This window comes from Stigmatopora nigra, chromosome 5, assembly GCF_051989575.1.
Source record: "Stigmatopora nigra isolate UIUO_SnigA chromosome 5, RoL_Snig_1.1, whole genome shotgun sequence".
Taxonomy (NCBI): domain Eukaryota; kingdom Metazoa; phylum Chordata; class Actinopteri; order Syngnathiformes; family Syngnathidae; genus Stigmatopora; species Stigmatopora nigra.
The window spans coordinates 15,215,414-15,230,000 of NC_135512.1; the positions used below are offsets into that span (position 1 = coordinate 15,215,414).

General features: G+C 37.6%; 11 non-coding genes across 11 annotated transcripts; all 11 read left to right on the forward strand.

Annotated features, from left to right (window-relative positions):
- The first annotated feature begins 311 nt into the window (after positions 1-311).
- trnag-gcc (transfer RNA glycine (anticodon GCC)) lies at positions 312-382 on the forward strand. Its single transcript has one exon. It is a non-coding gene; the product is annotated as a tRNA-Gly (tRNA).
- Positions 383-870: 488 nt separating this feature from the next.
- Positions 871-941, forward strand: trnag-gcc (transfer RNA glycine (anticodon GCC)). The gene has a single exon. It is a non-coding gene; the product is annotated as a tRNA-Gly (tRNA).
- A 511-nt stretch (positions 942-1,452) lies between these two features.
- trnag-gcc (transfer RNA glycine (anticodon GCC)) lies at positions 1,453-1,523 on the forward strand. Its single transcript has one exon. It is a non-coding gene; the product is annotated as a tRNA-Gly (tRNA).
- Positions 1,524-1,930: 407 nt separating this feature from the next.
- trnag-gcc (transfer RNA glycine (anticodon GCC)) lies at positions 1,931-2,001 on the forward strand. The gene has a single exon. It is a non-coding gene; the product is annotated as a tRNA-Gly (tRNA).
- A 1,362-nt stretch (positions 2,002-3,363) lies between these two features.
- trnag-gcc (transfer RNA glycine (anticodon GCC)) lies at positions 3,364-3,434 on the forward strand. Its single transcript has one exon. It is a non-coding gene; the product is annotated as a tRNA-Gly (tRNA).
- Positions 3,435-4,080: 646 nt separating this feature from the next.
- Positions 4,081-4,151, forward strand: trnag-gcc (transfer RNA glycine (anticodon GCC)). Its single transcript has one exon. It is a non-coding gene; the product is annotated as a tRNA-Gly (tRNA).
- A 407-nt stretch (positions 4,152-4,558) lies between these two features.
- Positions 4,559-4,629, forward strand: trnag-gcc (transfer RNA glycine (anticodon GCC)). The gene has a single exon. It is a non-coding gene; the product is annotated as a tRNA-Gly (tRNA).
- Positions 4,630-5,989: 1,360 nt separating this feature from the next.
- trnag-gcc (transfer RNA glycine (anticodon GCC)) lies at positions 5,990-6,060 on the forward strand. The gene has a single exon. It is a non-coding gene; the product is annotated as a tRNA-Gly (tRNA).
- Positions 6,061-8,857: 2,797 nt separating this feature from the next.
- On the forward strand, positions 8,858-8,928 carry trnag-gcc (transfer RNA glycine (anticodon GCC)). The gene has a single exon. It is a non-coding gene; the product is annotated as a tRNA-Gly (tRNA).
- Positions 8,929-10,769: 1,841 nt separating this feature from the next.
- Positions 10,770-10,840, forward strand: trnag-gcc (transfer RNA glycine (anticodon GCC)). Its single transcript has one exon. It is a non-coding gene; the product is annotated as a tRNA-Gly (tRNA).
- Positions 10,841-13,633: 2,793 nt separating this feature from the next.
- trnag-acc (transfer RNA glycine (anticodon ACC)) lies at positions 13,634-13,704 on the forward strand. Its single transcript has one exon. It is a non-coding gene; the product is annotated as a tRNA-Gly (tRNA).
- Positions 13,705-14,587: the final 883 nt, after the last annotated feature.

Sequence of the window (14,587 nt, forward strand, 5' to 3'; positions counted from 1 at the left end):
ATGCGAGAGGCCAGGGTCCAAATCCCAGCCAATGCTCTGTGTTCACCCATAGTACATTGATCACCTGTTACTTCTACAAATTTTAAGTGTTCAAAATCTTCTTCAAAAAGTTTGTCAGTGCCTACTGCATTGTTTCATATAGCTTTAGGAAGATCATCTTTGAAATTTCAAAGAAGTTTGACAAATTAGCCAATGTGACTACCAGGCATTGGTGGTTCAGTGGTAGAATTCTTGCTTGTTTCATATAGCTTTAGGAAGATCATCTTTGAAATTTCCAAGAAATTTGACCAATTAGCTAATGGAATTACCAGGCATTGGTAGTTCAGTGGTAGAATTCTTGCTTGCCATGCAAGAGGCCTGGGTCCGATTCCCAGCCAGTGCACTGTATATGCCCATTAGTTTTGATCATATGTAGATTCTGCAGATGTGAAATCATGAAATTCAACTGTGAAAAGTTTGTCACAGCCTGCTTCATTATTTCAAATATATGTAAGAACCTCATCTTTTAAATAGTTAAGGAATTTTTACCAGTTCTCATTATCAATTGACAGGCATTGGTATTTCGGTGGTGGAACCTACATGCCATGCGAGAGGCCAGGGTCTAAATCCCAGCCAATGCACTGTATTAACCCATAGTACATTGATCACCTGTTACTTCTACAAATTTTAAATGTTCAAAATCTTCTTCAAAAAGTTTGTCAGTGCCTACTGCATTGTTTCATATAGCTTCAGGAAGATCATCTTTGAAATTTCAAAGAAGTTTGACCAATTAGCTTTTGTCAGTGCCTACTGCATTGTTTCATATAGCTTTAGGAAGATCATCTTTGAAATTTCAAAGAAGTTTGACGAATTAGCTAGTGTGACCACCAGGCATTGGTGGTTCAGTGGTAGAATTCTTGCTTGCCATGCAAGAGGCCTGGGTTCGATTCCCAGCCAGTGCACTATATGCCCATTAGTTTTGATCATATGTTACTTCTGCAGATGTGTAATCATGAAGTCCAACTGTGAAAAATTTGTCACAGCCTGCTTCGTTATTTCAAATATATGTAAGAACCTCATCTTTTAAATAGTTAAGGAATTTTTACCAGCTCTCATTATAAATTGACAGGCATTGGTATTTCGGTGGTGGAACCTGCTTGCCATGCGAGAGGCCAGGGTCCAAATCCCAGCCAATGCTCTGTGTTCACCCATAGTACATTGATCACCTGTTACTTCTACAAATTTTAAGTGTTCAAAATCTTCTTCAAAAAGTTTGTCAGTGCCTACTGCATTGTTTCATATAGCTTTAGGAAGATCATCTTTGAAATTTCAAAGAAGTTTGACAAATTAGCCAATGTGACTACCAGGCATTGGTGGTTCAGTGGTAGAATTCTTGCTTGTTTCATATAGCTTTAGGAAGATCATCTTTGAAATTTCCAAGAAATTTGACCAATTAGCTAATGGAATTACCAGGCATTGGTAGTTCAGTGGTAGAATTCTTGCTTGCCATGCAAGAGGCCTGGGTTCGATTCCCAGCCAGTGCACTGTATATGCCCATTAGTTTTGATCATATGTAGATTCTGCAGATGTGAAATCATGAAATTCAACTGTGAAAAGTTTGTCACAGCCTGCTTCATTATTTCAAATATATGTAAGAACCTCATCTTTTAAATAGTTAAGGAATTTTTACCAGTTCTCATTATCAATTGACAGGCATTGGTATTTCGGTGGTGGAACCTACATGCCATGCGAGAGGCCAGGGTCTAAATCCCAGCCAATGCACTGTATTAACCCATAGTACATTGATCACCTGTTACTTCTACAAATTTTAAATGTTCAAAATCTTCTTCAAAAAGTTTGTCAGTGCCTACTGCATTGTTTCATATAGCTTCAGGAAGATCATCTTAGAAATTTCAAAGAAGTTTGACCAATTAGCTACTGTGACTACCAGGCATTGGTGGTTCAGTGGTAGAATTCTTGCTTGCCATGCAAGAGGCCTGGGTCCGATTCCCAGCCAGTGCACTGTATATCCTGTTTGGTTTTGATCATATGTAACTTCTGCAGATGTGAAATCATGAAGTCCAACTGTGAAAAGTTTGTCATAGCCTGCTTCATTATTTCAAATATATGTAAGAACCTCATCTTTTAAATAGTTAAGGAATTTTTACCAGTTCTCATTATAAATTGACAGGCATTGGTATTTCGGTGGTGGAACCTACATGCTATGCGAGAGGCCAGGGTCTTAATCCCAGCCAATGCACTGTGTTAACCCATAGTACATTGATCACCTGTTACTTCTACAAATTTTAAATGTTCAAAATCTTCTTCAAAAAGTTTGTCAGTGCCTACTGCATTGTTTCATATAGCTTTAGGAAGATCATCTTTGAAATTTCAAAGAAGTTTGACGAATTAGCTAGTATGACTACCAGGCATTGGTGGTTCAGTGGTAGAATTCTTGCTTGCCATGCAAGAGGCCTGGGTCCGATTTCCAGCCAGTGCACTGTATGTGCCCATTAGTTTTGATCATATGTAGATTCTGCAGATGTGAAATCATGAAATCCAACTGTGAAAAGTTTGTCACAGCCTGCTTCATTATTTCAAATATATGTAAGAACCTCATCTTTTAAATAGTTAAGGAATTTTTACCAGTTCTCATTATCAATTGACAGGCATTGGTATTTCGGTGGTGGAACCTACATGCCATGCGAGAGGCCAGGGTCTAAATCCCAGCCAATGCACTGTATTAACCCATAGTACATTGATCACCTGTTACTTCTACAAATTTTAAATGTTCAAAATCTTCTTCAAAAAGTTTGTCAGTGCCTACTGCATTGTTTCATATAGCTTTAGGAAGATCATCTTTGAAATTTCAAAGAAGTTTGACCAATTAGCTAATGTGACTATCAGGCATTGGTGGTTCAGTGGTTAAATTCTTGCTTGCCATGCATAGGCCTTGGTCCGATTCCCAGCCAGTGCACTTTATATGCCCATTAGTTTTGATCATATGTTACTTCTGCAGATGTGTAATCATGAAGTCCAACTGTGAAAAATTTGTCACAGCCTGCTTCGTTATTTCAAATATATGTAAGAACCTCATCTTTTAAATAGTTAAGGAATTTTTACCAGTTCTCATTATAATTTAACAGATATTGGTATTTCGGTGGTGGAACCTACATGCCATGCGAGAGGCCAGGGTCTAATTCCCAGCCAATGCACTGTGTTCACCCATAGTACATTGATCACCTGTTACTTCTACACATTTTAAATGTTCAAAATCTTCTTCAAAAAGTTTGTCAGTGCCTGCTCCATTGTTTCATATAGCTTTAGGAAGATCATCTTTGAAATTTCCAAGAAATTTGACCAATTAGCTAATGTGTTTACCAGGCATTGGTAGTTCAGTGGTAGGATTCTTGCTTGCCATGCAAGAGGCCTGGGTCCGATTCCCAGCCAGTGCACTGTATATGCCCATTAGTTTTGATCATATGTAGATTCTGCAGATGTGAAATCATGAAATCCAACTGTGAAAAGTTTGTCACAACCTGCTTCATTATTTCAAATATATGTAAGAACCTCATCTTTTAAATAGTTCAGGAATTTTTACCAGTTCTCATTATCAATTGACAGGCATTGGTATTTCGGTGGTGGAACCTGCTTGCCATGCGAGAGGCCTTGGTCTGATTCCCAGCCAGTGCACTTTATATGCTCATTAGTTTTGATCATATGTAACATCTACAGATGTGAAATCATGTTGTCCAACTGTGAAAAGTTTGTCACAGCCTGCTTCATTATTTCAAATATATGTAAGAACCTCATCTTTTAAATAGTTAAGGAATTTTTACCAGTTCTCATTATAATTTAACAGATATTGGTATTTCAGTGGTGGAACCTACATGCCATGCGAGAGGCCAGGGTCTAATTCCCAGCCAATGCACTGTGTTCACCCATAGTATGTTGATCACCTGTTACTTCTACAAATTTTAAATGTTCAAAATCTTCTTCAAAAACTTTATCAGTGCCTGCTCCATTGTTTTAATATAGCTTCAGGAAGGTCATCTTTGAAATTTCAAAGAAGTTTGACCAATTAGGTAATGTGACTACCAGGCATTGGTGGTTCAGTGGTAGAATTCTTGCTTGCCATGCAAGAGGCCTGGGTCCGATTCCCAGCCAGTGCACTGTATATCCTGTTTGGTTTTGATCATATGTAACTTCTGCAGATGTGAAATCATGAAATCCAACTGTGAAAGGTTTGTCACAGCCTGCTTCATTATTTCAAATATATGTAAGAACCTCATCTTTTAAATAGTTAAGGAATTTTTACCAGTTCTCATTATAAATTGACAGGCATTGGTATTCCAGTGGTGGAACCTGCTTGCCATGCGAGAGGCCAGGGTCTAATTCCCAGCCAATGCACTGTGTTCACCCATAGTACATTGATCACCTGTTACTTCTACAAATTTTAAATGTTCAAAATATTCTTCAAAAAGTTTGTCAGTGCCTGCTCCATTGTTTCATGTAGCTTCAGGAAGATCATCTTTGAAATTTCAAAGAAGTTTGACCAATTAACTAATGTGACTAACAGGCATTGGTGGTTCAGTGGTAGAATTCTTGCTTGCCATGCAAGAGGCCTGGGTCCGATTCCCAGCCAGTGCACTGTATATGCCCATTAGTTTTAATCATATGTAATTTCTGCAGATGTGAAACCATGAAATCCCACTGTGAAAAGTTTGTCACAGCCTGCTTCGTTATTTCAAATATATGTAAGAACCTCATCTTTTAAATAGTTAAGGAATTTTTACCAGTTCTCATTATAAATTGACAGGCATTGGTATTTCGGTGGTGGAACCTGCTTGCCATGCGAGAGGCCAGGGTCAAATTCCCAGCCAATGCACTGTGTTCACCCATAGTACATTGATCACCTGTTACTTCTACAAATTTTAAATGTTCAAAATCTTCAAAAAGTTTGTCAGTGCCTGCTCCATTGTTTCATATGGCTTTAGGAAGATCATCTTTGAAATTTCCAAGAAATTTGACCAATTAGCTCATGTGATTACCGGGCATTGGTAGTTCAGTGGTAGAATTCTTGCTTGCCATGCAAGAGGACTGGGTCCGATTCCTAGCTGGTGCACTGTATATGCCCATTAGTTTTGATCATATGTAGATTCTGCAGATGTGAAATCATGAAATCCAACTGTGAAAGGTTTGTCGCAGCCTGCTTCATTATTTCAAATATATGTAAGAACCTCATCTTTTAAATAGTTAAGGAATTTTTACCAGTTCTCATTATCAATTGACAGGCATTGGTATTTCGGTGGTGGAACCTACATGCCATGCGAGAGGCCAGGGTCTAAATCCCAGCCAATGCACTGTGTTAACCCATAGTACATTGATCACCTGTTACTTCTACAAATTTTAAATGTTCAAAATCTTCTTCAAAAAGTTTGTCAGTGCCTACTGCATTGTTTCATATAGCTTTAGGAAGATCATCTTTGAAATTTCAAAGAAGTTTGACCAATTAGCGAATGTGTCTACCAGGCATTGGTGGTTCAGTGGTAGAATTCTTGCTTGCCATGCAAGAGGCCTGAGTCCGAATCTTAGCCAGTGCACTGTATATGCTCATTAGTTTTGATCATATGTAACATCTACAGATGTGAAATCATGATGTCCAACTGTGAAAAGTTTGTCACAGCCTGCTTCATTATTTCAAATATATGTAAGAACCTCATCTTTTAAATAGTTAAGGAATTTTTACCAGTTCTCATTATAATTTAACAGATATTGGTATTTTGGTGGTGGAACCTACATGCCATGCGAGAGGCCAGGATCTAATTCCCAGCCAATGCACTGTGTTCACCCATAGTACATTGATCACCTGTTACTTCTACAAATTTTAAATGTTCAAAATCTTCTTCAAAAAGTTTATCAGTGCCTGCTCCATTGTTTCATATAGCTTCAGGAAGGTCATCTATGAAATTTCAAAGATGTTTGACCAATTAGCTGATGTGACTACCAGGCATTGGTGGTTCAGTGGTAGAATTCTTGCTTGCCATGCAAGAGGCCTGGGTCCGATTCCCAGCCAGTGCACTGTATATCCTGTTTGGTTTTGATCATATGTAACTTCTGCAGATGTGAAATCATGAAGTCCAACTATGAAAAGTTTGTCACAGCCTGCTTCATTATTTCAAATATATGTAAGAACCTCATCTTTTAAATAGTTAAGGAATTTTTACCAGTTCTCATTATAAATTAACAGATATTGGCATTTCGGTGGTGGAACCTACATGCCATGCGAGAGGCCAGGGTCTAATTCCCAGCCAATGCACTGTGTTCACCCATAGTATGTTGATCACCTGTTACTTCTACAAATTTTAAATGTTCAAAATCTTCTTCAAAAAGTTTATCAGTGCCTGCTCCATTGTTTCATATAGCTTCAGGAAGGTCATCTTTGAAATTTCAAAGAAGTTTGACCAATTAGCTAATGCGACTACCAGGCATTGATGGTTCAGTGATAGAATTCTTGCTTGCCATGTAAGAGGCCTGGGTCCGATTCCCAGCCAGTGCACTGTATATCCTGTTTGGTTTTGATCATATGTAACTTCTGCAGATGTGAAATCATGAAGTCCAACTGTGAAAAGTTTGTCACAGCCTGCTTCATTATTTCAAATATATGTAAGAACCTCATCTTTTAAATAGTTAAGGAATTTTTACCAGTTCTCATTATAAATTGACAGGCATTGGTATTTCAGTGGTGGAACCTGCTTGCCATGCGAGAGGCCACGGTCTAAATCCCAGCCAATGCACTGTGTTCACCCATAGTACATTGATCACCTGTTACTTCTACAAATTTTAAATGTTCAAAATATTCTTCAAAAAGTTTGTCAGTGCCTCCTCCATTGTTTCATGTAGCTTTAGGAAGATCATCTTTGAAATTTCAAAGAAGTTTGACCAATTAGCTGATGTGACTACCAGGCATTGGTGGTTCAGTGGTAGAATTCTTGCTTGCCATGCAAGAGGCCTGGGTCCGATTACCAGCCAGTGCACTGTATATGCCCATTAGTTTTGAAAATATGTAATTTCTGCAGATGTGAAATCATGAAATCCAACTGTGAAAAGTTTGTCACAGCCTGCTTCATTATTTCAAATATATGTAAGAACCTCATCTTTTAAATAGTTCAGGATTTTTTACCAGTTCTCATTATCAATTGACAGGCATTGGTATTTCGGTGGTGGAACCTGCTTGCCATGCGAGTGGCCAGGGTCTAAATCCCAGCTAATGCACTGTGTTAACCCATAGTACATTGATCACCTGTTACTTCTACAAATTTTAAATGTTCAAAATCTTCTTTCAAAAGTTTGTCAGTGCCTACTCCATTGTTTCATATAGCTTTAGGAAGATCATCTTTGAAATTTCAAAGAAGTTTGACCAATTAACTAATGTGACTACCAGGCATTGGTGGTTCAGTGGTAGAATTCTTGCTTGCCATGCATAGGCCTTGGTCCGATTCCCAGCCAGTGCACTTTATATGCCCATTAGTTTTGATCATATGTTACTTCTGCAGATGTGTAATCATGAAGTCCAACTGTGAAAAATGTGTCACAGCCTGCTTCGTTATTTCAAATATATGTAAGAACCTCATCTTTTAAATAGTTAAGGATTTTTTACCAGTTCTCATTATAAATTGACAGGCATTGGTATTTCGGTGGTGGAACCTGCTTGCCATGCGAGAGGCCAGGGTCCAAATCCCAGCCAATGCACTGTGTTCACCCATAGAACATTGATCACCTGTTACTTCTACAAATTTTAAATGTTCAAAATCTTCTTCAAAAATTTTGTCAGTACCTGCTCCATTGTTTCATGTAGCTTTAGGAAGATCATCTTTGAAATTTCAAAGAAGTTTGACCAATTAGCTAATGTGACTACCAGGCATTGGTGGTTCAGTGGTAGAATTCTTGCTTGCCATGCAAGAGGCCTGAGTCTGAATCCTAGCCAGTGCACTGTATATGCTCATTAGTTTTGATCATATGTAACATCTACAGATGTGAAACCATGATGTCCAACTGTGAAAAGTTTGTCACAGCCTGCTTCATTATTTCAAATATATGTAAGAAACCTCATCTTTTAAATAGTTAAGGAATTTTTACCAGTTCTCATTATAATTTAACAGATATTGGTATTTCGGTGGTGGAACCTACATGCCATGCGAGAGGCCAGGGTCTAATTCCCAGCCAATGCACTGTGTTCACCCATAGTATGTTGATCACCTGTTACTTCTACAAATTTTAAATGTTCAAAATCTTCTTCAAAAACTTTATCAGTGCCTGCTCCATTGTTTCATATAGCTTCAGGAAGGACATCTTTGAAATTTCAAAGAAGTTTGACCAATTAGGTATTGTGACTACCAGGCATTGGTGGTTCAGTGGTAAAATTCTTGCTTGCCATGCAAGAGGCCTGAATCCGATTCCCAGCCAGTGCACTGTATATCCTGTTTGGTTTTGATCATATGTAACTTCTGCAGATGTGAAATCATGAAGTCCAACTGTGAAAAGTTTGTCACAGCCTGCTTCATTACTTCAAATATATGTAAGAACCTCATCTTTTAAATAGTTAAGGAATTTTTACCAGTTCTCATTATAAATTGACAGGCATTGGTATTTCAGTGGTGGAACCTGCTTGCCATGCGAGAGGCCAGGGTCTAATTCCCAGCCAATGCACTGTGTTCACCCATAGTACATTGATCACCTGTTACTTCTACAAATTTTAAATGTTCAAAATATTCTTCAAAAAGTTTGTCAGTGCCTGCTCCATTGTTTCATGTAGCTTCAGGAAGATCATCTTTGAAATTTCAAAGAAGTTTGACCAATTAACTTATGTGACTAACAGGCATTGGTGGTTCAGTGGTAGAATTCTTGCTTGCCATGCAAGAGGCCTGGGTCCGATTCCCAGCCAGTGCACTGTATATGCCCATTAGTTTTGATCATATGTAATTTCTGCAGATGTGAAACCATGAAATCCAACTGTGAAAAGTTTGTCACAGCCTGCTTCGTTATTTCAAATATATGTAAGAACCTCATCTTTTAAATAGTTAAGGAATTTTTACCAGTTCTCATTATAAATTGACAGGCATTGGTATTTCGGTGGTGGAACCTGCTTGCCATGCGAGAGGCCAGGGTCAAATTCCCAGCCAATGCACTGTGTTCACCCATAGTACATTGATCACCTGTTACTTCTACAAATTTTAAATGTTCAAAATCTTCTTCAAAAAGTTTGTCAGTGCCTACTGCATTGTTTCATATAGCTTTAGGAAGATCATCTTTGAAATTTCAAAGAAGTTTGACCAATTAGCAGTTGTGTCTACCAGGCATTGGTGGTTCAGTGGTAGAATTCTTGCTTGCCATGCAATAGGCCTGAGTCCGAATCTTAGCCAGTGCACTGTATATGCTCATTAGTTTTGATCATATGTAACATCTACAGATGTGAAATCATGATGTCCAACTGTGAAAAGTTTGTCACAGCCTGCTTCATTATTTCAAATATATGTAAGAACCTCATCTTTTAAATAGTTAAGGAATTTTTACCAGTTCTCATTATAATTTAACAGATATTGGTATTTTGGTGGTGGAACCTACATGCCATGCGAGAGGCCAGGATCTAATTCCCAGCCAATGCACTGTGTTCACCCATAGTACATTGATCACCTGTTACTTCTACAAATTTTAAATGTTCAAAATCTTCTTTAAAAAGTTTGTCAGTGCCTGCTCCATTGTTTCATATAGCTTCAGGAAGGTCATCTTTGAAATTTCAAAGCAGTTTGACCAATTAGCTAAAGTGACAGCCAGGCATTGGTGGTTCAGTGGTAGAATTCTTGCTTGCCATGCAAGAGGCCTGAGTCTGAATCCTAGCCAGTGCACTGTATATGCTCATTAAATTTGATCATATGTAATTTCGACAGATGTGAAATCATGATGTGCAACAGTGAAAAGTTTGTCACAGCCTGCTTCATTATTTCAAATATATGTAAGAACCTCACCTTTTAAATAGTTAAGGAATTTTTACCAGTTCTCATTATAAATTGACAGGCATTGGTATTTCGGTGGTGGAACCTGCTTGCCATGCGAGAGGCCAGGGTCTAATTCCCAGCCAATGCACTGTGTTCACCCATAGTACATTGATCACCTGTTACTTCTACAAATTTTAAATGTTCAAAATCTTCTTTAAAAAGTTTGTCAGTGCCTGCTCCATTGTTTCATATAGCTTCAGGAAGGTCATCTTTGAAATTTCAAAGCAGTTTGACCAATTAGCTAAAGTGACAGCCAGGCATTGGTGGTTCAGTGGTAGAATTCTTGCTTGCCATGCAAGAGGCCTGAGTCTGAATCCTAGCCAGTGCACTGTATATGCTCATTAAATTTGATCATATGTAATTTAGACAGATGTGAAATCATGATGTGCAACAGTGAAAAGTTTGTCACAGCCTGCTTCATTATTTCAAATATATGTAAGAACCTCACCTTTTAAATAGTTAAGGAATTTTTACCAGTTCTCATTATAAATTGACAGGCATTGGTATTTCGGTGGTGGAACCTGCTTGCCATGCGAGAGGCCAGGGTCCAAATCCCAGCCAATGCACTGTGTTCACCCATAGTACATTGATCACCTGTTACTTCTACAAATTTTAAATGTTCAAAATCTTCTTCAAAAAGTTTATCAGTGCCTGCTCCATTGTTTCATATAGCTTCAGGAAGGTCATCTTTGAAATTTCAAAGAAGTTTGACCAATTAGCTAATGTTACTACCAGGCATTGGTGGTTCAGTGGTAGAATTCTTGCTTGCCATGCAAGAGGCCTGGATTCGATTCCCAGCCAGTGCACTGTATATCCTGTTTGGTTTTGATCATATGTAACTTCTGCAGATGTGAAATCATGAAGTCCAACTGTGAAAAGTTTGTCACAGCCTGCTTCATTACTTCAAATATATGTAAGAACCTCATCTTTTAAATAGTTAAGGAATTTTTACCAGTTCTCATTATAAATTGACAGGCATTGGTATTTCGGTGGTGGAACCTGCTTGCCATGCGAGAGGCCAGAGTCAAATTCCCAGCCAATGCACTGTGTTCACCCATAGTACATTGATCACCTGTTACTTCTACAAATTTTAAATGTTCAAAATCTTCTTCAAAAAAGTTTGTCAGTGCCTACTGCATTGTTTCATATAGCTTTAGGAAGATCATCTTTGAAATTTCAAAGAAGTTTGACCAATTAGCAATTGTGTCTACCAGGCATTGGTGGTTCAGTGGTAGAATTCTTGCTTGCCATGCAATAGGCCTGAGTCCGAATCCTAGCCAGTGCACTGTATATGCTCATTAGTTTTGATCATATGTAACATCTACAGATGTGAAATCATGATGTCCAACTGTGAAAAGTTTGTCACAGCCTGCTTCATTATTTCAAATATATGTAAGAACCTCATCTTTTAAATAGTTAAGGAATTTTTACCAGTTCTCATTATAATTTAACAGATATTGGTATTTTGGTGGTGGAACCTACATGCCATGCGAGAGGCCAGGATCTAATTCCCAGCCAATGCACTGTGTTCACCCATAGTACATTGATCACCTGTTACTTCTACAAATTTTAAATGTTCAAAATCTTCTTTAAAAAGTTTGTCAGTGCCTGCTCCATTGTTTCATATAGCTTCAGGAAGGTCATCTTTGAAATTTCAAAGCAGTTTGACCAATTAGCTAAAGTGACAGCCAGGCATTGGTGGTTCAGTGGTAGAATTCTTGCTTGCCATGCAAGAGGCCTGAGTCTGAATCCTAGCCAGTGCACTGTATATGCTCATTAAATTTGATCATATGTAATTTCGACAGATGTGAAATCATGATGTGCAACAATGAAAAGTTTGTCACAGCCTGCTTCATTATTCATACCTGTCAACCTCGAACCATTTGTGATCTTACCAAATTTTGTTTTCGCCCTTACATATATGTATAAATACATGGAAAATCTTACCACTTTACTTTTTTGTAAAAAATCACGAACAACAAAATGAAAGTAAACATAAACAAGGGAACAGGAAACGGAAATCACATGGTGAAAGTGTTACAAAACGAAATGTTTATCATGATCTTTTTTTTTTAGCCAATCAGAGGCGCCGGTACATATATCACTTGGCAGACATGCGTTTCCGGGAACGATTCTCAAAATCACCGTTTAGCGTACCATTTTCATGTGTACAGCGTACCAATATAAAAATGGGCTTTCAGTTGTACCAATTACGGCGAGAACGTACCAGTTGACAGGTATGATTATTTCAAACATATGTAAGAACCTCACCTTTTAAATAGTTAAGGAATTTTTACCAGTTCTCATTATAAATTGACAGGCATTGGTATTTCGGTGGTGGAACCTGCTTGCCATGCGAGAGGCCAGGGTCCAAATTCCAGCCAATGCACTGTGTTCACCCATAGTACATTGATCACCTGTTACTTCTACAAATTTTAAATGTTCAAAATCTTCTTCAAAAAGTTTATCAGTGCCTGCTCCATTGTTTCATATAGCTTCAGGAAGGTCATCTTTGAAATTTCAAAGAAGTATGACCAATTAGCTAATGTGACTACCAGGCATTGGTGGTTCAGTGGTAGAATTCTTGCTTGCCATGCAAGAGGCCTGGGTCCGATTCCCATCCAGTGCACTGTATGTTCTCATTAGTTTTGATCATATGTAACTTCTACAGATGTGAAATCATGATGTCCAACTGTGAAAAGTTTGTTACAGCCTGCTTCATTGTTTCAAATATATGTAAGAACCTCATCTTTTAAATAGTTAAGGAATTTTTACCAGTTCTCATTATCAATTGACAGGCATTGGTATTTCGGTGGTGGAACCTACATGCCATGCGAGAGGCCAGGGTCTAATTCCCATCCAATGCACTGTGTTCACCCATAGTATGTTGGTATTTCGGTGGTGGAACCTGCTTGCCATGCGAGAGGCCAGGGTCCAAATCCCAGCCAATGCACTGTGTTCACCCATAGTACATTGATCACCTGTTACTTCTACAGTTTTAAATGTTCAAAATCTTCTTCAAAAAGTTTGTCAGTGCCTGCTCCATTGTTTCATTTAGCTTTAGGAAGATCATCTTTGAAATTTCAAAGAAGTTTGACCAATTAGCTGAAGTGAGAACCAGCCATTGGTGGTTCAGTGGTAGAATTCTTGCTTGCCATGCAAAAGGCCTGGGTCCGATTTTCAGCCAGTGCACTGTATATGCTCATTAGTTTAAATCATATGTAACTTCTACAGATGTGAAATCATGATGTCCAACTGTGAAAAGTTTGTCACAGCCTGCTTCATTGTTTCAAATGTATGTAAGAACCTCATCTTTTAAATAGTTAAGGAATTTTTACCAGTTCTCATTATCAACTGACAGGCATTGGTATTTCGGTGGTGGAACCTGCTTGCCATGCGAGAGGCCAGGATCTAATTCCCAGCCAATGCACTGTGTTCACCCATAGTATGTTGATCACCTGTTACTTCTACAAATTTTAAATGTTCAAAATCTTCTTTAAAAAGTTTGTCAGTGCCTGCTCCATTGTTTCATATAGCTTCAGGAAGGTCATCTTTGAAATTTCAAAGAAGTTTGACCAATTAATTAATATGACTACCAGGCATTGGTGGTTCAGTGGTAAAATTCTTGCTTACCATGCAAGAGGCCTGGGTACGATTCCCAGCCAGTGCACTTTATATGCCGTTTGGTTTTGATCATATGTAACTTCTGCAGATGTGAAATCATGAAGTCCAACTGTGAAAACTTTGTCACAGCCTGCTTCATTGTTTCAAACATATGTAAGAACCTCATCTTTTAAATCACTCAGCCAACCAAACAGTCCAAAAGCTATCTGGCAAGTATATTGGCACAAAAAGAACAATTGGAGAAGGGAGAGAAGCGGTCAAAGAAGCAGTCAGATTGGCATATTCATTCGGAATCACTTACTTAAGTTGTTTGTAAATGTTTCTTTTAAAACAACATCATGGCAATGAGCTAATTTTGTTAGGGTTCAGCTGCTGACCTACTGAACGCTTTATATTGGGAAATAATAATGGCTTTCTAGGTCGATATTACGGGGGAAATTACTTTAAAATTTTATTTTGAAAATGACTGTCACTTTTCTTTAGTTTAGTTGATAATGGTTTTGTTTTTATGATTGCAGTGAAGTGTCACGCACATATATATGCACACACATATATACACACATATATACACACACATATATACACACATATATATACGCACATATATACGCACATATATATACGCACATATATATACGCACATATATATACGCAAATATATATACGCACATATATACGCACATACATATGCACATATATACGCACATATATATATACGCACATATATATACGCACATTATTACACGCACATATATACACATATATACACACACACACATATATATATATATATATATATATATATATATATATATATATATATATATATATATATATATATATATATATATATATATATATATATATATATATATATATATATATATATATATATATATATATATATATATATATATATATATATATAT